At 49.6% G+C, this 24,033-nt stretch overlaps 1 protein-coding gene across 2 annotated transcripts in view; it reads right to left on the bottom strand.

Moving 5' to 3' along the window:
- LOC100122993 overlaps positions 1–24,033 on the bottom strand; it is a 69,767-nt gene that overhangs the window by 40,490 nt on the left and 5,244 nt on the right. The window lies entirely within an intron of this gene.

Below are 24,033 nucleotides of genomic sequence, written 5' to 3' on the forward strand. Positions count from 1 at the left end.
GCTACAGCCTTATTCAACCGCGAACATTCGCGGCTTTGAGGCCGTAGTATAATCGAGGGCTCACCGAGCTGTCAAATTACCGGGGGCTTCCGGTCATCTTCGATCCCTCGCGCGTGTAAATAGCGCCCGCTGAATTAACAGAAAGTTCGCTTCCTCGTTATAGGCATATAATCCAAAGCGAGAGAGAAGCATAATTACACACGGAGCCAATGCGCCCCGCGATCCGGAGCGTTTATCAATTAGAGTCGGTAAACTAATCTCCTAAACGTTCGATCGCGCGGGAATATTGTTCACTGACATAATTTATCTGATTAAGTGAGAGGCGCCGATAACGGGACGGTTTTCCAGTCGCGCTTTATTATTCGCTAATTCGAATCGATATGCAGCTGTTTCGAGCTTTCGCCTAACGAATGTATAATCCGATCGAAGAGAAAGGAAAAAAAACTTACGCCGGGCTAATGGATTATCGGTTCGAGAAAGGGGATTTTGAAAAACTCCACGGAGGATCCCTCGCCTATGCCAACATCGATATCGAACGGACGAGCTGCTGCAACCGCGCGTTCGCAAACAAGCCCCGTCGAAATAAAATTCGGCCGTTACGTCTAGCCGCAAATCTCGCTCGGCCGAAGGCAGACAAACGAAGCTGCCCCGCTATAAAGACAGCCCGGTGTGTATAGATCCAAAGCCCGACGGAGAGAGTAGAGAGAGCCGCGAATGAAATTAGCCAGCGCCCGGCTTTGTGCGACGCTTCGCTCGGTTAGTTAATCTGGCCGTCCTACAGCTCTCGTCGCTAATATATTTAAGCTAGCGGCTAACCGGCCCGTGGGTAGTAAAGAAGAGCGAGCTTTTATTGCCGAGCCTCTTCATCGTCGAAATAACGGATCGCGTGCTATTTTCCGCGAAACGGCATTGTTTTCGAGCTCGAATATTCCCGTATATGCCGGCGTTGCAGCCGAGCGAAACCAATGAAAGCGATAAAAGGGCGACGCAGCGGTACGCGCAGTCTATTATACGATATCTCGAAAGACTCGTCGAGAAACTTTTCCGACTGGAGCCGTAAAAACAAAGAAATAAAGCAGCGCGGTAACAGTCAATTTTTGACGGACAATTAGAGTGCGGGCTATAGCGCTCCGAGGTTTACGGAAATTTTTAATGGCCCAACTTGGATCCGTCCAAGTACCTTCTCTCTCTCTCTCTCTCTCTCTCTCTCTCTCTCTCTCTCTCTCTCTCTCTCTCAGGGCTGCAGTCTACGTATTTCGATTTCTCGCTAGCCCGCCCGGGAAATCCGCTAAGTTTAACGGGTATTACCCGGCTGCAAAGGGCCGACGTACTCGAAATGGAATGGAGAAAGAAGAAGAGCCGCTAAAGCCGAAAAAGAAGTCTAAGTCACCGCTCGAGATAAATAATGTCAGTCGCGCGCTGCTGCGCCACTTTATGCATTTAATAACGAGTATACGGATGTAACAGCGATTCATCAAGCTGCATCTACTGGGTTATGCACACAGCGAAACGAATCGAAAAATCGATCAGGCAGCCGCGCTATTCCACGAAACTCGCCTTGCGCGCATCTATCTCGAATGAGGCAGGGAATAGCTCTCTCGTCGGGAAAAATTGACCCGCATCGCAGAGCAGCGCGTATATGGATCGTCGGAGAGGATAAAAATAAAAAATATAAGCGAGAAAGTTGAAGCTCATACCGGGCGCGGAATATTACACCATTACCGGCACTCGAGTGAGCGGGAAGGCCGCTATATTAAACCCCTATTTGCACTGGAAGGAGGGAAAAAAAAAATCTGCCGCGGCGCAGAGTCGTTATGAGATAGTGCGCACGGCCAAAGGGAAAGAAGCGGGCCAAAGGGCCGAGCTTGTCGCTCTTTCTCTCTCTCTCTCTCTCCGGCGCGCGCGCGAGGTTTTATGAGAAAAGTAGTCCGACGAATATCCGAGGACCGGTCCTCCTGTACGTATATGTCTGCCGACCGCAATAGCCCTGGCCGTACGTGAAACTCGCTTACGTCTATCGTGCACGCGTGATGTGCCTCTTCGACCTGAAGCTCGACATGAAACTTGCGGAAAATTGAAAAGTCGAGAGAAAGACGCATTTAGAGGTGCCGTGTACGACGCGCGAGTAGAACCGACGGGCTCGGACACCGCTGGGACAACGTTGTACCGTTTACGGCTGGCCGGATTGATTGCTAATTCTGTTTACCACCGCTGGCCGGCGATTATGCGTTTCCCACAGTGAACGCGCGGCTGCGTCGGTAGTTCGCCGGATTAGAGTTTGGCGACTGTATACGAGGGCTTGGATATTTCGCGCTTTTAATTATACGCTACATGCGCTAGAGCTAACGTTGATTTCCGCGCCGCGCTAACTGTAATTGTTGCGGCGCGAGTTAATAATTAATAGACAGTTGGCGGCTGGGGATCAGTTGGCGCTGCGCGTGTACTGCATAATTCGATCGTGTTAGTGCAGGCCCAACACGAACGCGCGTAAGCCGACGAGATCGTCAATTAGTCATGCCGCGTCAAAATCGAGTTGCCGAGTCGACGGATCCCAGTATATAAGCAGAACAAAAGTCCTCGCGCTGCAGCAGCTCTTTAAAGAATCTTAAAGCCGCGCGGAACTCGAGAGGGGAAAGCTCGAGGGAAAAGCGAAGAAGTGTATACGGAGGAGCTGCCGTGCGGTGAATGGAATCGGGTGCAGCGCGGCGTCAGCGCTCGTTGTGATAGCGACGGCTTAGCCGCGGTCGACAAGTGCCGCCCTATACTGCGATGCTGCGAGCGCTATTTTCTTATTTCCAGGAGATATTTCGAGGAGAAGCTTTTCTTGTTGGTTTGTCACACGCGAGCTAAGTAGGGATACGAGGCCGGGCAGCGATTCCTCCTTTTTTGCGCGCGCCGGAGAGAGTGGAGTTTATGGGAAAGACGGCCCAGAGCTGCACCAAGTGGGAGAATATCTTCTCCCTTGCGCGAGCTTGAGGGGCTGCTCAGAATTCATTGGATGCGGCGAACGAGTTTCTTTATGAGTTAGTGTGTGGCGCGTGGAAAATATCGAAATTTAGACATTTTTAGAGAAAAGAAACTTGTAGAGTTTTCGATTACGAACTGGTAATTATAAGCTTGTTCGACGAAGGCAAGGCAATTTTTAAGTCAATTCTCAACGCGCGCCATGACAAAGTATGCGCGGAGAGCACAAGTTTTTAGCGTGAATGCAGCGCGCGCTCGGCTATGGAAACTTTCAGTTTGAAAGTTATCGCGCTGCAGCGCTCGTATAATATGTGTTCCGTGTCCGGTAATCTCAATAGAAAGTACGGGCTACAGGTATACACAAGGCCAGGGAAATAGTTTCGCTTTGTGTGCCGAGAGAGAGAGAGAGAGAGAGAGAGAGAGAGAGAGAGAGAGAGAAAGAGAGAGAGAGAGAGAGAGAGAGATCTACATCGCGCGGAGCTTCATTATACCCCTAAAATTAATGACTACTTCCTCTACCTACAAAATGGATTACAATCGCCCCTACACACCGGCTCTATTTATCCAAGACTGTATCCGCACGGGTATACGAATCGCTATTGCCGTCACGTAGAAAAAGGAAAAACGCCGGACGCACAAGTCACGTAGACAAAATCTCCGGCGGCGCAGTATAGTAACAAAATCCTGATGACCGCGTATATGTATACACATTCATGCGCCTGGGCCGGAATCACAAACCACGCGCGCGTGCAGGATCCCCGGGAAAAACGAGCCCAGGCATTTATATCCTCGCGCGCGTCCATCGCTCAAACCAAAAGCCTCACGTATACATCTGATGCTCTATACACAGCGCATCGCGTCGTCTTTGCGGTGATCGCGAGCAGTGGTTTTGCGGCCGGTCCTAAACGCTCCTATGGCATAATACAGCCTGCCGTACGTCTATAGGGGCTATTTATTAACGAGCGCGGCTTTAATTCAGGAGCTGAAGCTGCGGAGACTCGATGGCTTCGGAGATTAAAAAGGGATTACCGGCCGGAAGGGCCCGGACAGTTTGTTTGCGGGCAGATTTAATAACGCGATTTATAGTATACACGAGTCAGTCGAGGAAGATGTCCCGGAGTTTAAGCCGAGCGCCGTGTGCGGAAGAAAGCTACGACTTGTACTTTGCATTCGTTAGCATAATGGATTTATCTTTGAGAACAGACGCCATCTGTTCGAAGCGGAATTAAGAGCGGCGGTGTATAGCTGCTGTAGCAAAAATCACACGGAGCATCCCAGGATGAATCTAACGAAAGCTCGTGAAACAGGTGTAGCTTCGGAATGAAATAAATGTCCGCTGCGGTGAGCTATCTTAACGACTCGGTCTCGCTGCCGCGAAGCCCCTAAAACCATCGCGATCCATAAATCCCGGCCGGATTAAATTCCGCGGGCCGAAAGAAAAGCGCGCTCTATATATAGGCGGGATTCCAAGCTTGAAATTGTTTCAAGAGAGTTGCAAGCGCAGCGCGCGCAGAAAATACAAACTAATCTCGCGGCGGCAGCGCCGCTGGCAGTTTATTATCGGCTCGCGCTCGTTATCGGGCCCCGCGCTCGCCTCTCCGCCGCTAATTATACGAGACTCTTGCCATCGAACTTTCCGACCGTCAATTGCGGCCCATTAATCTTTGGGAGAGTGCGCTACGCGGTCCCGAAAATCCGCTCCGCGAACGGGGGGTATCTTTTGAATTACCGATTTTTACCCGCCGCGGGCCGGTCTTCTTTTTTGCCGATGAGAGCTGGCGGAGGTGCTTTGATTGCGAAGTAGTGCCGCGGGTGCTTGGTTTTTTCAAAAGTTTTCAGCGTGTTTTTCAACTGTAATATAAGTTCCGGAATTTCGCGGCGCTTCTCGTTGTCGGATATACGCGCGTTGTAAACTCGATATGTGCCGTCAGATTTTCAGTATAGTTGAACTTATCCAAGCCAATGCTCGACTTGAAGGGCTAAAATTTTTCGCGTAAATATTGACGTTTCAAACTACGCGGTTAAAAGCGTTCGTTAAAACTGCCGTGCAAAACATACGCCTCGTGCGCTTATCAACACAGCAAAATTTACGAGTCCCAGTCGCCCTCATAGTTTTTGCTCTCTGCGTAAAGTTCGGCGACGGAAATTCAGAATTATGCAGTCTTTCTCCAGCCCGGCGTGAATTACGCTTTATGAGTACCGAGAAAGTTCGCGAGTCATCGGCTCGCCCCCCCCAGCATTTAGCTCCCTTATGCTTTTGGCTTTTTTTTTTCATCCCTACACCGCGCGAGAGCGATCGGAAGCAGGAAACAAGAAACGCGAGCCAACTGAAAGAATGGACGAACTTTGCCGAGGACGAACTTCTTTCCCTGGCTTTTTTGGCCGCTGCCGCTGATGGGAATCGCAGACGCCGCACCAAATCATCTTTTTCCGTACAGGGAAGATTACGCGCTTGGGTGACTTTTTTCTTCGCGATTCGATTCCAGCGCGAATCTGCAAAGTTGTTTCGTCAAAATGTACTCGCTCGATTCTTATCTCGGAGACGAGCGCTCGGTGCGGAGGAAAAGGGAATTTTAAAGGTATCGATAAAAAGAGATTCGGAGCCATAAATGTTGGTCGCGTTCGAGCTTCGGCATCGTGTTCGCATGCAGAAAGAGAGAGAGAGAGAGGACAGCGAGCGATTGTCCGTGTATTTCTAGCCGCATGCAAAACTTTTAGAGGTCGAGGCGGAGCACGAGTGACTTTACAAGATTTTATAGCGGCATTACCTTTTATTCGTCGTTCTTATTGCAAGAAACGGGATTTTCTTCATTACTGCGCGTTTTGACTTTATACGATTCGATTCCCACTCGTTCTACATCTAGCAACGTCAAAAGAGGCCGATCCAAGAAAAGGGTATAACAAAATCCATTAACGCAAGCAGGCCGCTCTCTCTCTCTCTCTCTCTCTCTCTCTCTCTCTCTCTCCATAAACAGGCCTCTGCTTCAGTAGCGCAAAAAGGCATCGGAACCCGAGCGGGAAAAAACACGGCGGAAGCGGCAGCGGCGACCCGGCGAGATGCTAAATCTATCGATCGCTAATGGAAGAGAGTGCGCTGTATGCATATAACGTTATTGCCACGCTCGTGTACATCCGCGAGAAAGAGAGAGATAAAAGTTGCATTTTTCATCGCGCGCAGCACGCTCTGGGACTTTGTACTCGATAATTGGCCTCGATTAACCTGTGGCGAGCGACATAAGCAAGTGTATTATATGTGCCATGGAAATGAGTCATGACATTTCGCGACACGTGCGCGGCCCGGATTTAGTATGCGTTCGCTCTCTCCACATCGAGATTACCGCCATGACGTTTGCCGCTTAGCTGAAACACTGTCGGTTTGCTGCCCGGGGCAGATAAGAACTCGCGTGTGCGATGAATGCGTTATGAGTGGCTGTGCGAGTGGAACGAGTCGGGCTTTGGTCCGACGTGGGGGAGGGAACTCGGCTGTATAGAGACAATGTGAATAATTAAATCTTCGGCAATGACATAATTGGTAGAAGCTATTATTCTCCCCGAATGACGTACGTCGCGAAAGAACGATTTTCGAAAGAATAACTGCGCGTAAAGCTCGAATTGAATAGTGGCTTCGTTGCGAGCGAGGCTATTCAAAGCGAGCCTATGACATTGGATTACCGTGATTTTCTCGCGCGACAGATTGGAACACAATACCTGATGCTTTAATGAAATTTCAAGTTAATCTCGAGACGTCTGCAGGCATTTGATGCACAAACAGCCTACATCGGATTCCCTTGAAGCATCTCGCAGTTCCTCGGGGACCCGACGATCCCTTTTAAGTATTCCGTTGAGGGAGAATCCGCGCGCGGCATAGCAATCAGCAATTTAATTAAAAAATGTTACTTTTCATCGGTGTACTCGCTTTTCCGACTTTAATGCAATTTTTCCTCGCGAGACCTTTCACGAGCTTGCGGTGCATTATGAAAACGTTGATTGGAACGCGAACGAACCAGACGCTGTGGAAAAAATGATTCGCGCTTGGGATATTCCGAAAGAGAGAATAAAACATTTCCGCTTGAATAAGGCATCCCAACACACGGATCCAAAATATACCATGATTTATTCATCGACGCGTATTCCATGATACTTTTCACCTAATAATCGGGCAACTACGTGGAATTTAATATAGCTAAGTCGACTATGATGGACATTAACTGCATGAATACTGTACGCCTCGCAGTACGAGGATAATGTCGGAAGAGGCTCTCCGACGGCCAGAGCATTTACAAGCCAATTTACAAAAAGAATCCCTAACGACATACAGCGCGCGACGAGGCGATAGTCGTATTATTAATCGCTTTTCCACGCAATCTGCAACTCGATCCCAGCGTCATCTCCCGCGGGGCTGAAAAAAAACGAGAGAAAACGCGGCCGAATTAAAATCCACAACCCAAACAAACTCCCAGCTCCGACGTGCAAACAGCGAAAAGCAAAGCGCCCGAGGCCGTACGCACGTACGTGAATTACATCCATATATAGGTATATACGGCGCACGTAGGTAGGTGGCGCGGGGCCCCGAGGCGCCCGACCTACGGCACTAGCTCTTCCACCACAACCTCCCCACTCCGCCTCTCTCTCTCTCTCTCTCTCTCTCTCTCTCTCTCGCTCAGCCCCGGAGGGGGTGGCACTGACACCGCGACCTGCATTCGGGCCATTGTGCCTCGGCGCTGGAGCTACATTCGATTACGTCATCGGCCGGGCGCGCCAATTCGCGAGGCGAGCTTAATTCGCAGTGCGAGCTTGAATTTTTTTGCGCGCGTGGCCAGAGCGGAAGTCTACCCTCCTGTGTTTCTTTTTGTTTCTCGAACGCTGCACTTTTTCTGCTTACTTTTTTTTCGTTAATTTCGGACCGTGTAAGCGATGAAAAGCTAATTTTCCTTGATTAAAAACGTTGCGACATTCGAGTTTTTTAATTATTTTCCTCGACAGAGTAGTCCGGAAAAGTTAGAGTTGTTGAATACGGCGAAATAGGTCGTAATCCCGAGCTGCCGGGACCTTGGACTTTTAACGACTAATAAAGCAATCGTGCCATTTCATGCAGGAAGTATTGTTAGGCTTTAGTCCCTATCGCCTCGGTGCGCGATTTATTGCGAAAATCTTTGCGTCGTTGCAATTTTACCGAAAGATTCAAATTCATAAGATATCGCGCTATATTTTTCAAGTAAAATCGCGCATCATTCCATTAACTGTATAAAGAAGACCTTAGCGCGCGGAATATCGATTTTCCTCGGGGAGCACGTACTTTCAATCTAAATCGTACGAGAAGACATTAAAAGTGTCGGATATGCACATTTTTTTCCCTTCCATTACTGCGTAAAATATTACATCCGTAAATCAAACTCCATTATTTCAGTGTAAAATTCGATCGTCTTTTTTTTATAAGCCATCTATCTATTCCTCCTTCTCGCAAACGAAAAGCGGCTATGGGAATGGCGAATTAAACGTAATCTTTCCTGGAAATAAAAGTTCGAGAAAGAAAGTGTTAATTTGACCTGAAACAATGCTTAGGTCTGGTAAGTTTTTCCCAGAGGAAAGGGGTCGGCTGACACAAAGGAGAGGCAAGAACAATAGCCGAGGGGGCCGCGAAAAAATAAATGAAAATTCTCATCAGTCAAGGAGGAATTAACTCGGTCACTAACTTATTCATTTCATCGCTGCAAGCTCGCTTGCTTACTGCAGCTAATCAAGGGATGCTCTCAAAATAGCCGACGACGTTAATTGAAATTTTCGCGGGGAAGAGAACGTTATAGGAGCTCATCTCCCGACGTTGTTACTCAATTATTGAACATCGAAAAAGGGAGCAAAATATGTACTCCCATTAGCGGAGTAGTGCAGCTAGGAGAGCAGTCAGACAATTCCGAAAGCTTTATCTCATAACGAATACACCTTAAATTGCAATTAGTCCAGAATCAGGCTTCTTATTGTCGGAACACAAGAGCCCGCGATTAGAGCTTCCCCTCGCTTATATTTCGACGAGCTGCGCTATTTTCTTTTCTCATTCGTCGAGCCCTCGTTTCCCTGCATCGCGTTTCGGCACTTTTCAAACTCGAATATATAGAGAGGCGAGAAGCGCCGACGAGCTCTCGGAGAGGCCAAGGAGGAAGAAAAACGCGCCCTGGCTTCCCGGTATTAAGTGCGAAATGAAAAAGAAAAATGAGGAAAAAGAGAAGATAGAGACAAAGGCGGGGCGCGCGCGTGAGCGGAATTAACGAGACGCGCGCTGGGCATCTCTATAGCTATAGCAGTGGTCCCTTCTGCCCTTGAGTTAAATGCGAGCGGCTCGTCGTCGTCGAGAGGCTGGTCGTAAGGAATTTGAAAATATGGCGAGGCTTTGCCGTGCAATCGGAAGGAAAATTCTCAGGGGACAGTGCGCCGCTGATGACGTGTACACGTACGAGAGAGAGGGAAAACAGGATCGATGACGAGAGAGAGAGAGAGAGAGACTTTCATCCAGGTCATCGTGCCACAGAAACGAAATTCGCACGCGCGGCGCTGCAAAAGTTCCGGAATGTCCAGGCGAGAGGAAAGTCCCGGCATTGTTCGCTCATAGAGCCCAGGCACGTAGAGCAGTAATAATGCGTAGACGCGGAAGGTCGACGTTAATGCAGCGCCAGGCCGAGCATATTCAACTCGCAATTAACTATGATTGCTCACGACTGGCCGAGGCGCTGCAGGTCTCTCTCTCTCTCTCTCTCTCTCTCTCTGCAAGCTCTTGCGCCTCTGTGTATTATCCACGTGACGCGCGCGACGGGAAGAGAAATGCGCGGCCGCCAGGAAGATGGTAAAAATATTAGGGGAGAAATGAGAGTGCCAAGATGAGAAGCGCTAAATCTCTCTTGGAGAGATAGATTTACATTCCGGGAGGATTTAAGGATCTAGCAGCTGCTGCAGTGGACGTGTTTTGCTTTGTTCCTCTGATCGTTGTGTGCGTGTGTGAGTTATACATTTCGAAATCCATAGAGCGGGGGAGATGAGTAACGTGTAATTCCAGAGCTCTTACACAAGCGTCTCGTTCCGCGGAGAGCTTTTACATTAAAAAGTGAATGATTAAAGCGCAAAGGAGGGAGAAAAGCTGAGAGACCCGGCCGATTGTGTAAACTACACACCGATGCGGGATTTTGTCACTTTTGTCATCAGCCAGTCAGCCGGTATAATTAAATGCGACAACGCGCGAGCGAACGCAGTACAGTCAAACGTATTATACGCAAATGAATCGCGCGACGCGGCGCCGTTCCATCGACACATGCTCTATACATCGGCAATACTCCCTTTCTTTTAATCGACGCGAACGCCTCGCGTGGGAGTTGTTTCTCTCGATTCGCCGACAAGCAATTACACACTCGCGGCTTAATTGCTGCAGCGCGCGCGATATGAAAAGAAAGTTGCGCCGAGCGAAAATTGCGAGACGTATCGTAATTTATCGAGCTTGCGAGCGCGCGCAGTTGATGCCGTGTTTTATTCGCGCGTATAATTGCGCGACGCCGACGAGCTTGAATAATAACGCCGCGCGGAGGAGATATCACGTTCCTGGCTCAGCGAGAGCATAGAGCAGTGTACGCTTCTCTGGCCTTTCAAAAAGTCACGTTTTGTCCTCGGATGACCTCGGCTATTGTAATACATCCTGCGCAGGTTGCGCCGCGAGGGAAATGTTCGCGAGAATATGTATAAACTTGGAATAAATTGTTGGAACGCGATAATTTGCGCTCGCACGCAAAACTTGTCTTTTGCGAACAAATTTTCCAAGAACGCGCGACGCGCTCTTTGTTGCCGGAAAAACATGTGAATGCTCGCGAGAGCGCGAGCTTTTGTGCAGAAAGCTTCGTAGGATTTCTAAAAGCGATGCATTCTCTCTCGCATAAATTCCGTTATAGGGCTTCTCTCCACGCGCACTATCGAGTATGGAATATATCAGATGTTCCTTTGCAAATTTCCATGCATGCTTCTCCCGGAGAAAAGAGCTCCCGGGCTCTGGAGCCGTGTGATATCGAGTCGCTACTTCCGTGAAAATTTTTCTAAAATAAAAGACCTTCTCCTTTTTCCCACAGCGGCGGAATAAATCCGCTGCACCAGCAGCATAGCGGAGAGCCAAATGAAGTTCTCGCGGCCGCATACCAACGCCGGATTATACACTGGCCGCGCGCGCGCACGCATATCGCGTCAGCCTCTCGGACCAGAGATTATAGAGGCCGCAAGCGCACGTACAATCCGGTTAATTAATGCATTTCTGAAGTAATTGCGCGTGAATGTGTGACGCGTTCCATTACGCATCTGGGCGACGAGTCAAAGCCGGCAACTTTTTTCAACGCGTTACCGCGTGTTATTTCGACTTGGAATATAATGAGCCATTCAAAATGCTAACGCGACGCCGGCAGTCGCGAGAGAGCCTTGAACTTATCGGACTTTGAAACTATATACGCGGAAAGTTTCGGGTCACGTATAAGCCGAGTTTTATGCAATATCTTGGGTAAGAGTTTTCGAGTCGCACAATGCGACTCGAGCGCGCACGCGAGTTTATTGTTTGTCGTAAAATCTCATTTCTCGAGGACGACTGTGCTCTCGAGATGGATTAATATGAATCAGAGCCGTTTGCTATTCCGCGGAATTCGAGTGAAAAAATACGAAGCCAGTGAGCTCTGTTTGTTTCGACGGCCGCCGATCGCTGCTGCAAGCTCTGAGCTTTTTCAGGGAGATCAGCGATAATTTCTACGAGGCTGCGCGCTCGACAATTAGATTAATTATTCCCCCGGTCGTCAAACTTTCAAATTGCCCGCCGACGCGAGATTGCGGCCTGGAAGCCTAATGAATTTACAACCTGTCGTGGGAGTCTCTAAAAAACAGTTAGAACCTCCGAGTGCTATCGCTAAACACCAGGCCGGTTAACGACAAGCGACTGTGTATACCTGCACGTACACCTGCGAGGGAGTGCGCGGTAGATGTACACGGGCCGCAGGCGCGGAGCCAGCTCGTCGGCTTTTTTCTCTCTACTTTACGTCGCCGTAAAAATAGCAACATGCGCGGGCGCTAGCACACGCGTAAATCATCGCTGGATTTACAGTGCGCCGTTGGACGAGTAATGCCGGGGCTACAAATAACGCTTATAGGAAGATACCGCGGTAAACCTATAGTTTCGCGCGTTTTACAGCCTGTACGAGCTGTAGCGTATACAGCGGAGTAGAGATACTCGAGATGTTTTTATACGCGATCGGAAAAAGGAAGAGTCTGATGATCGCGGAGAGAGAGAGAGAGAGAGAGAGAGAGAGAGCACGTCCGAGCGCGCGTCTAAAGCTCCGAGAGGGAGTCTGACGGGAAAATAGGTTAACCACTCGACGCAGCCACTGGATATACATACTGTGCACAGAGCTATAGACGCACAAAGCGATACCTCCTCTCGCGCTGCATAATCCTCGGCTACACATAATCAGCGCGGCTATTGCAGTCGGCGCGTGATACGGAAGTCGGTCGTTGCACCGCAAAGGGCTGCTGCCGGGGAAAACTTTAATAGGTCACGTGTGAGCGTGCGGTGTATATACAACACACTCGCAGAACGGCGCCTTTCGAGCGAGCGAGTGTATCGGAAATTATTATTCGAGCCAGTGGGCTTCTTCGCGCCAGTCGACTCGACGAGAGAGAGAGAGAGAGTGTGCCAGAAGCGGAACTTGTAACGAACTTATGCGACGGCAGTTTTCAACTCGAGAGAGTGAGAAAAAGTCGTATAATTGACGGTCCTTAAGTGCCGCGGTCACTTATCTCCGATGAAGCTGTATAGCTCCACGGTAGGGGCAAAACTGCGCGCAGGAGCGAAAGTTACTCTAGGAGTGCGATATAGCCAGTGCAGTGGCCAGCTCTCGAGTTCGAGTTTGTTGGCAGAACGCTTGTTAATAACGCTCTGTTGCGCGAGAGCCGGGTGAGAAGTGATTTTTTCCCCCGAGTCTTCTGAAATTGCTGCAGTGAGTTATTCGAAGATCGCGGCAGGAAGTCGCGAACTCGGGAAAGGAATAAGTAGACTATACTGTATATTTACGTACAGCTGCGGATTCGTCGTGCGTTGCCGAACTCACCTGGAACAGAGAAAAATACGGAGCGTCAGTATACATCGTCAAATTCAATATTGATCGGCAAAGAGTCGCGCACGTACTCGCGTGGGAGCCGGATTCAAGTTTTGAGGCACAATTACCATAATGGCCGCGGCCCGATTGTTCCATACCGCTGCAAAGTCATCGCGATTTAACTTGGAGCACACCCATCCCTCTCCTCGATGGCGCGTCTTATCGTTTGGCGAAATCATAATCGCAGTTCCTCCCGTGGGAAGTTTGGCGTGCTCGCGCGGTTAAAGGGCCCCGCGATTTGTCATGCAGCCGAGCAATTATTAACATCATTGTTCGTCCGTAATTCTTACAGCTGCAATGCCGCCTTATACTTGAGCGCTTTGTCCGCGGCCACCGCTATCCGTCTCTGCTCTAATTCTCTTTCTCATTAATTATCGTTAATTGGACGGCGCTACTGCTGCGGCTTCTTCTCTCTCTCTCTCTCTCTCTCTCTCTCTCTCTCTCTCTCTCTCTCTCTCTCTCTCTCTCTCTCTCTCTCTCTCGTTGTAATTAATGAGACGTACAAAACTCTTCCGCTGATGCTTCTCCGACTGAGTTTACGGCGCAAGCGCGATTTTATTCCGAGAGGAAAATATCGGCCTTTGCACCGTCGAAGCCGTCGCACCCGCGTCCGTGGAGCGCCTCCAGCTCAAGATTTCAATTCAAGCGACGGCACGAGTGCGTCGGAGAAGGTGAGGAGGAAAGATCGAGGCACTCTCGTGTCTCGCGACAGTCTCTCGCGCCGAGCTGCAAGTTCTTTATACATCGAACGAAAAGCAGCGCCTCTCGCGTGATTGCTTCGCGGCTTCCAGCCATCGATCATCTCGTCCGCTAGTATAAGGTTGTACCAGAATCGAAGGAGAGGCGAGCGCGCGATTATCAGGCCGCGAAAGTTTTTAACTCGGCAACTGCGCGCGGTTCTTATTTCGCGAGCTGGGAAATTAATAAGGGGATTTCGCCGGGATTGTTTGATTTGAAAAGTTGGCTTATTCCAGCAGTTAGGAGTAGTTAACATAATCGCGCGCCGAGGAGATTCTCTCTCCGTTCAAATATTTTCCCTAGTTCTGCATCGACTTGCCGGGAGAGAATTAATTTCCCACTGCAGAGACGAGAGTTATACTCGCTCAAAGACGATCGGACGTAATAAAAGCGATTGATTCGGCCAATTAACTCTTTCGATATACGGATAGAGCATAGCTCTCTCAACGTGACTGGCAGCCGCACATTCGAGGAAAAAGTATATTACCGGGGCGCTCAAAGCACTCTCGAACTTGCGGATGAAAAATGTCTCGGAATCGCGGCCAGCCGCTCCATGCGTCATCTCGAAGCTAAAAGTTTGTTTTTGATGTACGACTTGAATTACCCGGCAGCTCTCTATGTACAGCTATTTTTCGCGGAAATTGCCGCGAATCAATTTTCAGAAACGTCGCGGGCTTTATACGACACCGCAAGCTCTGGATCCATGAAATTTCGAAAATTACCGCCAAACTTATTCCAGAAACTCGCAGTCGAGTACGATATACTCTCTCCCTCCACATTAAATCCATCGCTCCGTCTTCCGTCGGCTTTGGAGATGACAAGCTATCGGGCCGTCTCCAGTAGCTCCCGCCAAGTCGATACACCATCCGAAGCATCAGACAATGTGTGTGTCATTTGCAGGCGCTCGCTTTTCCTGTCAAAATTGTTCGCCTCGCCGAATTGATAGAGAAACTAGTCTTGCCCGCGCGCGACGAGCGAGGGAGACAAAAGGCGATACTTCTGCCTCGAACTTTGTCCCTCTCTCTCAGCCAGTTGTCAATAACCGGCTGCTTGTCAGGCCGCAAACACGCGTCGGCGCAAACGCGCGCTCTTGCGCCAGAAATGATTATTTCGGCGAATCGCGCGAGCGAGACTCCGGGCTGTCGGGAAGCGCGCGCGCGCGCGCAGAGGGCAGTCGCACGGAGAGGACTGTAATTGAATTTTCAAAGTTGCGCGATGCACTTTTGTTGTTGGCGTCGCTTCTGCCGGCGCCGGTAAAGTTATGGACCGAGTCTCGCGCCCGCCCGCGATTATTAATTTATCGGCTCGTTGTACCGAAACTCGTCTCGAGCTACTTTTTCGGCAGCTCTGCCGCTATTATAAAGATTATATTAACGGGCGGGAAAGATAGGATAGCTTCGTTACTTTTTACGATCTCGAGATTGAGTATCGGATGACCATTACTCGAAACGAACTCGAGACTCGATGCGAAATTATTCCCTGAAAGTGTATCGCTCTCTACTACTTCCCTCCTATTAATATTCCATCCGTCGACCTGATACATATAGAGCAGTTTACTGATGTATATCCCCTCTCGGAATAATCAGCCCATTAACGCGGCCATTCCTTTCTGCCGCGCCATTAAGCAACATTCCGACATCATCAAAGTCCTTAAATACACGCGGGCAGGACTCGCTCGCGTGAGCGCATTGCGGAGCATATACGTAATTCGATCCGCACACACGCGGACACGTGTACAAACAGACGAAAGACAAACTGCTGAAAAGGCCATAAAAGCACTTTGCCGCCTTTTTCCAGCGCAACGGCTTCTCTGGATCGAGGGAGAAGCCGTTGCGGGGGCGAATAAAAGGGTCAGAGGGGAAAGGGATAGGCACTGCGCTCGCAAAGCTCGAGCGACGAATGTTTCGGCCCGATTAGCTTCTCGCTCCGCAAGTGAGCTATGTTTCAGCAGACTGTCGAGGTACAAATATTACCGCGGCGTCACGCGTCTACGAAACTCCCATTCAGACGTCCCTCAAAGTCATCGTCGCGAGTATAATCCGAGCCGAAAATATCCCAACAAAAAGCCGGCGCCGCGCTCGATCCTCATTGAATATATCGAGAGCTGCATGTGTATAGATATCGGTATACAGGGTCGAAAAAAAAGACGCGAGAGAATTTCGCATCCGTTACCGCATTGTTCCACGAGCGCGTGTGCAGTGCTTGACCCGACTCTCGAAAACGTGCCCGTGTAAAATAACACCGATCGAGCTTGCGCCGGTAATAAAGAGAACAACAGCAGCAGCAGCGATAGGTTCGCGGGTCGATCACCGCTGGGAGTGTGCCACCCCTGGGGAATAAAGAATGTGGCGCGTTTCGGCGAAGAATAAGAAGAAGAAGAAGAAGAAGAAGAAGAAGAGGTGTTACGTAAGGCATAAAAGGCCAAGTCAGCCGGAAGATAATGCAGCGCGCCGCGAAATACACGAGTCTGCAGGAGTGAGCTCTCTTTTCAGATTTATCAATGTTTTTCGACGATTAATAATAATAAGCCCGAGTCTCGAGCTGTTGCTTACACGCGCGAGAGTAAATTTACGACGTTAACGACGGACTCCCAGAATTATATTTAAACGTAAGATTTATGTGGAGCGCTGCATACTTCTCAAGAGTAATTACAACGGCGAAAAAGCCGAGAATTTTTTGTTAAACGAGCACCGCCTGGTTTCCCGTTACACTTTTCCACGCACTGGTTACTCTTACAACGACCCTCGGCTCGCGGCTTTGTAATAAAGTGTGTACGCGAAAGCGGACGCCCATGAGCTCTTTATACAGAAATAAAAAAGCTCGAAGGCAACGGCGGCGGCGAAGAAGAAGAAAAAATTCTCAACTCCGATATAGCGCAGGGATGCATCGTGAAAAGGAAGAGGAGGAGCGAAAAAGTGGAGTTTAGCACGTAGCATAAAGTATAGAAGGCTCGCGCGCGGCGGAGGAAAAATGCCAAGAGCAAAAGGAAAATAATACGGCGGCGGCGGTGGTCGACTTTCTACGACAAAGAGACGATTCAATAAAGCTTCGGCATAAATCACCCGGAAAATACGAAAGTCTGCTAATGCCAGCCGCAAGTGACGGGAAAAATGAGAGAGAAAGGCGAGAAATATGGCGCTGGATATCGTATTTCTCGATTAGCCGGGGATCTCGTACTTTAAACGCGCTCTCTCGTAAGCTCTCTCTCTTTTAAGGAAATAAGAAAGAGAGAGAGCGAGAGACCGCACCGGCTGAAGATAACGATAAGCGTATAAACGACGATAGCTGGAAGTTTCGAGTGCTACGCCGCTCCGCGAGAGCGAAAGAAACGAGGCGCGGATAAAAGCTCGATAAACGAATAATTGAGAAGGCAAGTAAGTGGGACAATGCGCGCGAGACTCGAATTCGAAAAGTCGGCTGGGAAAGCTCGAGTGTTTATATTCGCTAGCCGGGGGAGGAACTTTTAGACGCGGATAACTTGAATTATTCATTTTATTTGAAGGTGAAGTTTGTTTACACACCGGTCGCCACTGAGAGAGAGAGAGAGAGAGAAATTTCTCCAAAGCCGGATATTATATTATTTGATTTCCGCCGGGGCTCTTTTCAAGTTCCACCGAGCAAACTGCTCTCGAGTAACGCGAGCCGCGGTAGTAGGTTCAATTCCATTTGCATCCGCGTGTGCAAGAGGGGGAAATTTTACGAAATTTTTGCACGTCGACAGCCCCCCGAGCTGTGTGCTATGGATGTGCTGCATTACAAATTTATCGAGCGACGTGTATTTCGAGCTCAGAGCGAGCGACGGATCTGTCAATTTTAAGAAAATCTCAGTCTATTTTCGCGCGCGCGCGGCTATATTGATTATTTGTTAGGGGTCGCTGACCGATATTTCGCTCGGAAGCGTGTCACGGACGCTTCCGTCCATATAATAATAACAAGCTCCCCTGCGCGCGCCGTATTTGCGTGAAAGTGTAGGCACGGAGGGAAATCAAGCACGACTTTTTCACACACTGCAGAGTAATAAAGGGGGGAAAAATTTATCGCTGCACGCGGACGCAGAACGAGAGAAAGCTGTGCGGTGGGCTCGTAATCGCAGAAGGGAGAGTATAATGCAATCGCGCGCAGTGGTGGCAGCCGCTTTTCTGTCGTGGCTGCACATCGACGCGAGTTACGAGGCAGCGGCGGCGCTTAGGAAGTTAACCTCGTCAGCGTCGGGCTTATCGCGGCGGCCGAAAACCGCTCGGGATTTTCGGACGAATCCGCGTGTCACAAAGCCGAGCGTATGCGGCTCTCTCTCTCTCTCTCTCTCTCTCTCTCTCTCTCTCTCTCTCTCTATAGATGCTGGAAACGACGTCGATCCTCTCAGCCGTGCGCGATTCGCACACCTGCCCGCGAGCTTTCGATCATAATGCCTTTGTCGGCGCTTCTAACTTACACTGCCATTCTCATTCCTAATCGAGGTTTTGTTGCTCGAGAACCACTGCCTTTTTGCGTATTTCGAGCATTTCCCGCGCAGCGATTTCAATCGGACATTAAAATACCGCCGTACCAGCGAAAGAGCACGGGCGAAAAACAGAGAAAGTCGAGAGGGAGATAACAAAGAAGAAAAAAGCGCGCGGAATATGAAATGAGAAAAAAGTCCGCGCGAGGATGAGATAGAGCCGTATTCTCGCAGCTTTTGTATCGTCGTCGCCGAGCGAATCTCTCAGCGAAGCGTGTTATCGTCAAAGCAATCGCAGTCGCGAGTAAATCTAAAAGTTCGCCTCATATTTTTCCGCCGGCGTTCTCCGCCGATTCATTAGCGCCGGGAGATTAATCAAACGGACAATCGGCGTTCGCAGCTCTCGGATTTCATTAGTTTGTAAAGCTCGGCGCGAAGATGCGCGCTCGGCTTTCGAACTCGCGATGGAGGAAAAAAAAACATTCGAGTCCATTAGCGATCGCGATTGAATTCTCTTCTTGTTTCGTCGAGGCGAGCAATCGCCGGCCTTAACGGAACTGGTATGGCGTGAATTCGAATGATTATCCCGCGATTCGCGCAGTTCGGAAAAGTTTCCGTGTGCATGACTTCGGCTACATGTCTACCCGAATCATCATACATTAAATGCGGCATTCGAGCGATTTATCGATAGCGAGCGAATTAACGCGGTGGTCGAATCGAAACTCTAAACGGTACGCCCGGCACGTACACGTCCTGCTGACGCAATTGTGTTAGTCGCGAGTTTCTGAGCAAAGCTCTCGCTTCGTTTCAGCCGGTTGAAGATATAATCGACAGCGAATTCAAGCGCTGCAGGTATGGATTAGGTGAAGCATGAAAAGAACGTCGCCGCTACAAAAACGAGATCGAAATCACTTATGGGACTAATGGGAAACTAACGAGAATCCGCTCGTTTTTCAACAATCCCATTAGTGCATTCCTCTCTCTGTGTTTTTACCTCGCGGGACGAGCTGCGGTTCTCGACAATCGTAAAAACGTACTTCGCTTATAAAGTGGAATTTAATTGTAATTCGAGCGCTAAAAACTCGCCGCTGCGTCGAAGAACCTCATTAACCCGCAGCTTTCCGATGAAGACGTTCGACTGTATGCCGGTGCGCTGTTTAGCGAAAAATGACTCGGCGTTTCGAATCGCGAGTCAACGAGAAAGTAATTACCGGCCGTGATAATGGAAAATTCAAACCGCCAATAATTCCGCGAAATAAACGGCGAGAGCGCTTTTGGTCGGTGTATTTTCGCGTACAAGTTTGTCTTTTAACTTCGAGTGTGCGTTTGTTTGCTCGAAAATTTCCACGCAGACTCGCGCGGTACTCAAAGAAGAAACTTTAAAGGAGACCTTTTCCACGCTTTTTGAACTTTACTGCTGCGGCGGTATACGCGCAGGGAAAAGACGCTGCGAACTTTATGCCGTGGCCGAGTTAATGAAAAAAATTCATTTTTACGCATAAAAAGCTCCTGCGAAGTAACTCGCTTACGGGATATACCCCCTGTTCGCCGATAAAAGTCAAAGAACTTCCTTCGAATTTCCTCGGCTCTTATCTGCCTGAAGATATTCATGAAAACTGGAGTTTCGGAATTAATCGGGCTAATCCATAAAACAAAGTGTATCGTGAAATCAACTGCGTTACGAACACGCTTTTGTGAATCGCCAACCCGTAAGTTTAATGAATTTTTATTTTTCGATCGCGCGCGTGCAGCAATAAGCATAAGCAATGCAGATGTATAACCAAACGAGTTCGACGACTGCAAGCGAATATCGCGAGCTCGTAAACGCGGAGCTTTCGCGGAAGCGCGCCACTCGCTTCTGGGAAAGCACAAGGACCACCACGCTCGCGCGTCAAATTGTTCTTCGTGTTTAAAAGTACTTTGCCCCGCGCACAGCAATTTGCCTCGGAATCGGACCGAGAGAGAGAGAGTCGTCGACGGGTTCAGTGCACCACCGGCGTGTTTTTTTTTATTTGATTACGCGACTCGGTGCTTTTTACCACAGATACACTCGTAATTCTCACACGACGTATGCAACGCGAGAGTTGGCCGCCGCAGAGAGCGAATATGATCGAGGAAATGAAATTTTATCGGAGAGATAAAATCGCCGAACGGCTTTTTAATCAGCGGATTTTACAAGTTGCTTTACGAGTTCGCGCGCCTGTCGAAGTCGCGATAATCGCGGCGGGTCTGGCCAAACGCGGCTTTTACTACTGACGAACGAACCCGCAGCTATGGCGTCTGGAAAAAGGCGCGAACTCGCGCTCCTCTCCGTAGCCATTATTTGTCCTGGCCACACACTAGCTGGCACAAGGGCGGCTGGGAAAAACGAAGCTGTATTAGATATCACACGACGACACGTACGTTAATTAAGGGTCGTTTGACTCGCAAATCCCCGCGGCCGGCAGGAAAGATATCGCTGCTCGCGCGCGGTGTGTTCCTCTCGGCAAATACAGGCTGTACTGAGCACACGTATACGTAGATGTGAGATAGAGAGAAAGCGTATGTACGTGTGCACTCTTGCAAACGAGCGCTTGGAAGCGACAGAACTGGACCGCAGCAGTAGTTCATCTCGACAAATGGTGCGCCAGCTCTCTCGCTCTCGCTGTTTGCCGATGTGGGTCGGCAAACGAAATGGGTGCGATGTCGAGAGCTTTAAGCCCGGAGGACCGTCGTCGTATCCTCGATATCGCGTCGGATCCATAAGTCATGAGACGCTCGCGTATAATACATACGCCACTCGTGCGCCCGCGCCGTCGCGTAAACAGCCTTGTAATCCGGCCCGATTCTTGGATCGTTCTTTGTTTATTTTCCCGGTGGCGGCAGCTTTATTGAATGTGTCATTGATTTCGTTCGTATGTACGCAGAAATGAAGTTTCGATACGATCCTTAATCGCTTTATATGCAGATGCGCGTAAAAAAGATCCAATTATGAGCAAGAGAAAGGCGCAGCGATGTCTATTTAAAAAGGAAATCGCGTTTCAATGCGATCAATGGTAAAACGATTAAAATTTATAACAAAGCCTCCCCCGTACCGCCGCACACATCCCCAGCCATAATGGCCGAAGGCTGTATGGATGGAAAAATAATTATAAGCGCTGTATATCAAAGAATCGATCGCGCCACCGCTAAAGCGGAGAGAGAAGAGCGTCGCGAAGAATCCAGTCTCTACGCTGGCGCTCTCGGCTCGCGCGAGAGTGTTTGCACGGCTAAGGTTAGCGAACCCGCGAGTGCGCGCTGCCGCAGGAGAGAACACGGCCGCTTCAATTATCAGCCGATTCAGACACTCGACCTTCCTCCTCTCTCCATATACCTATATCTATAGGACACGTTGCGGATAGACGGCTCCTGCGCGGCAGCTGCAATTATCGCTGTCGTATGACGCCCGGCGTGCGTTACTACTGTATTTTCCGAGTCATGCCTCGCAATTGACCGGCCGAGTGCGATGATTCTTACGCGTCGAGTGCGGGGAAATGTATTTCCAGAGTGGACGCGCAAGTGGATTCGAGAGGGGCTCACCCGACACGCCGACGACGAGGAGGAGAGTCGAGGGTTATTTGCTTATTCGTATAAGTTTTTTTTAACCGACGTTGTAAAGTTTGATTCATACGTCTGCTCCGTCTGTTCCTGAAATTCAGTTTTACGGCGACTCGAGGCCGGGGATTACGAAACTCGGCAAGATTTTCCAAAACGACCGGGCATATGTTTCGGGAATACGTCACAGCTCGCGACGTCTTATGCTATATATTATACCTACCCCGGCCTGCAGCGAAACTCGGGCGTATACGAAAATTCCGGGGGAAAAAATAGCCCGAAACGTCGTGGCCGCGTACACGCGCATACAGATGCAATCAATACATCGGAACGCGAGTTATCGCCCGGCACTTTGAACTTTCCAAGGCTGCAGCAGTGGTAGCAACGAACGACACCGAGAGAAGTAGGCCAGCAGCGGCTCTTCCCGACGTTTCGAGTTTCTGCAAGGCGCTGCAGCTATATATCTATGATGCAGGAGTTACGTATACATATTTCGTTTTCCGCAATTTTCCCGAAGCCTCAAACTCGAACTATGCGAGGGAGAAAAAAATACTCGCTTTGTTATAGCTATCGCCGCCGCAGCGCTTGTGCAATTTTTATCGCGCGCTTCACGGCTTCTATATACACACCGCGCAGAGTATAGTGCAGCTCTCCTTTCTTATTTTCCTCCGACGAGCGCGCACTTTCAATTTCCCCGTCGGACGGATGTTGACTCCACCGCGGCGTCGCTTTATTTTCGATAAAGCTCCTCTATTTCCGTTCGCCACTTGTTTAACCTCTCGCAGCCGCGATGAGGTATCTATTAGATTTTTCGCAATAAAAGCTCCGGCTCTGCGTGGCCAGTCGATTGAAACTTTAGCCGCAAGCTCTCGCCCGCGGGATGAAATAAGAAGCGTCGTTGGATGACGGTAAAATACTCCCGCCGCCCCCTGTGTTCTCTACGCAATAAAACATCAGCTCGGTAGATCAGGATTCAAGCCAGGTGGGGAATGACGCAGTTCCGCGAGAGCAAAGTTCGACGTGTCAGGGGGAGAACGGAGAGAGCGCCGACACGTGCGAAGAGTGATGACGTCGCGTCCCTCTCTCTCCCCCGCAGCAATAACCGATTTCCACGATTATTTACTGCCTGACAGCGTGTCGCCGGCGAATCTATATGCGGCATGTATATACACGAGCTATACGGGGAGAAATGCAGCAGCTGAGCCGGGGGGCCAAGAACCTCGCCGCCCTTTTATTCGATCTCGCGCGCGAGCGTATAGGTGACGAGGGATTAGGGTATGCTATCCGTATACAGAACTACTGCGCGCTGAGAAGAATATTCGATTATCGGAGCGATATTTTTGACAGAGAGCAGCGCGCGCTTGAAATTAAATCGACTGGATCGTCGCGCGTAGGAGTATCGCGGGGGAAATAACACGGACTGTTCATCTCGCTGAAAGTTTATTCAATGCGAAATGAGCCGCGCGCGATAACTCGTTTTTTGGGATGACGCGATTTCAGACCGTTGGAAAATAAATAATCGATCGCTGCAACTGCTGTGTCACATGTGTCGGTCAAATGTACAAAATCCAATAGAATTCGAATCGCGACGAGAAATTTCGAAAACAGCTGTAGCATACGGCTACGCGACGCTGCTGGTAAGCTCACACGCGTATCCCTCGGGAGAAGAGCGGCGCGAGTTAACAACTCCCCTAATCTAGAGACGCATGCGACGCGCATTATGATAGCGCCGCAAGCTCGGAGTTTGCATTACTCGTGTGTTTATATAGAAAGTAGATTACGGTGTTAACTCAGCTCGCGTCTCAGCTCGGAACAATGGACCCAAGTTTTGTAATAATTCAGCCGGGCAGAGGTGTACGCCCGGCAACTTTTAAGCTTTACAGCGTTGGGAGGACGAGAGTTGCACCTTCAAGAGCTTTCATGCAAGCCGAAGACACTGGACCAGAGAGACGAGGTGAGTCTGGGTTCAATTAGTCCGCGGGTTTAGCAGTCGATAGGAGAGCAGGAGGGAACTTTAATTATTGGACGATATCCCGCTTGCGAACTTGCAAGCTCCGCTTTGTCTCGCCGGCTTGGGATATTTTTCGCAGGAGAGGCTACTGCGTATCTATTCACCCGATAAGGATAAAGAAACGGTGTTTTAATTTTCCGCAACCCGAG

This window comes from Nasonia vitripennis, chromosome 5 (assembly GCF_009193385.2).
Source record: "Nasonia vitripennis strain AsymCx chromosome 5, Nvit_psr_1.1, whole genome shotgun sequence".
NCBI classification, from domain to species: domain Eukaryota; kingdom Metazoa; phylum Arthropoda; class Insecta; order Hymenoptera; family Pteromalidae; genus Nasonia; species Nasonia vitripennis.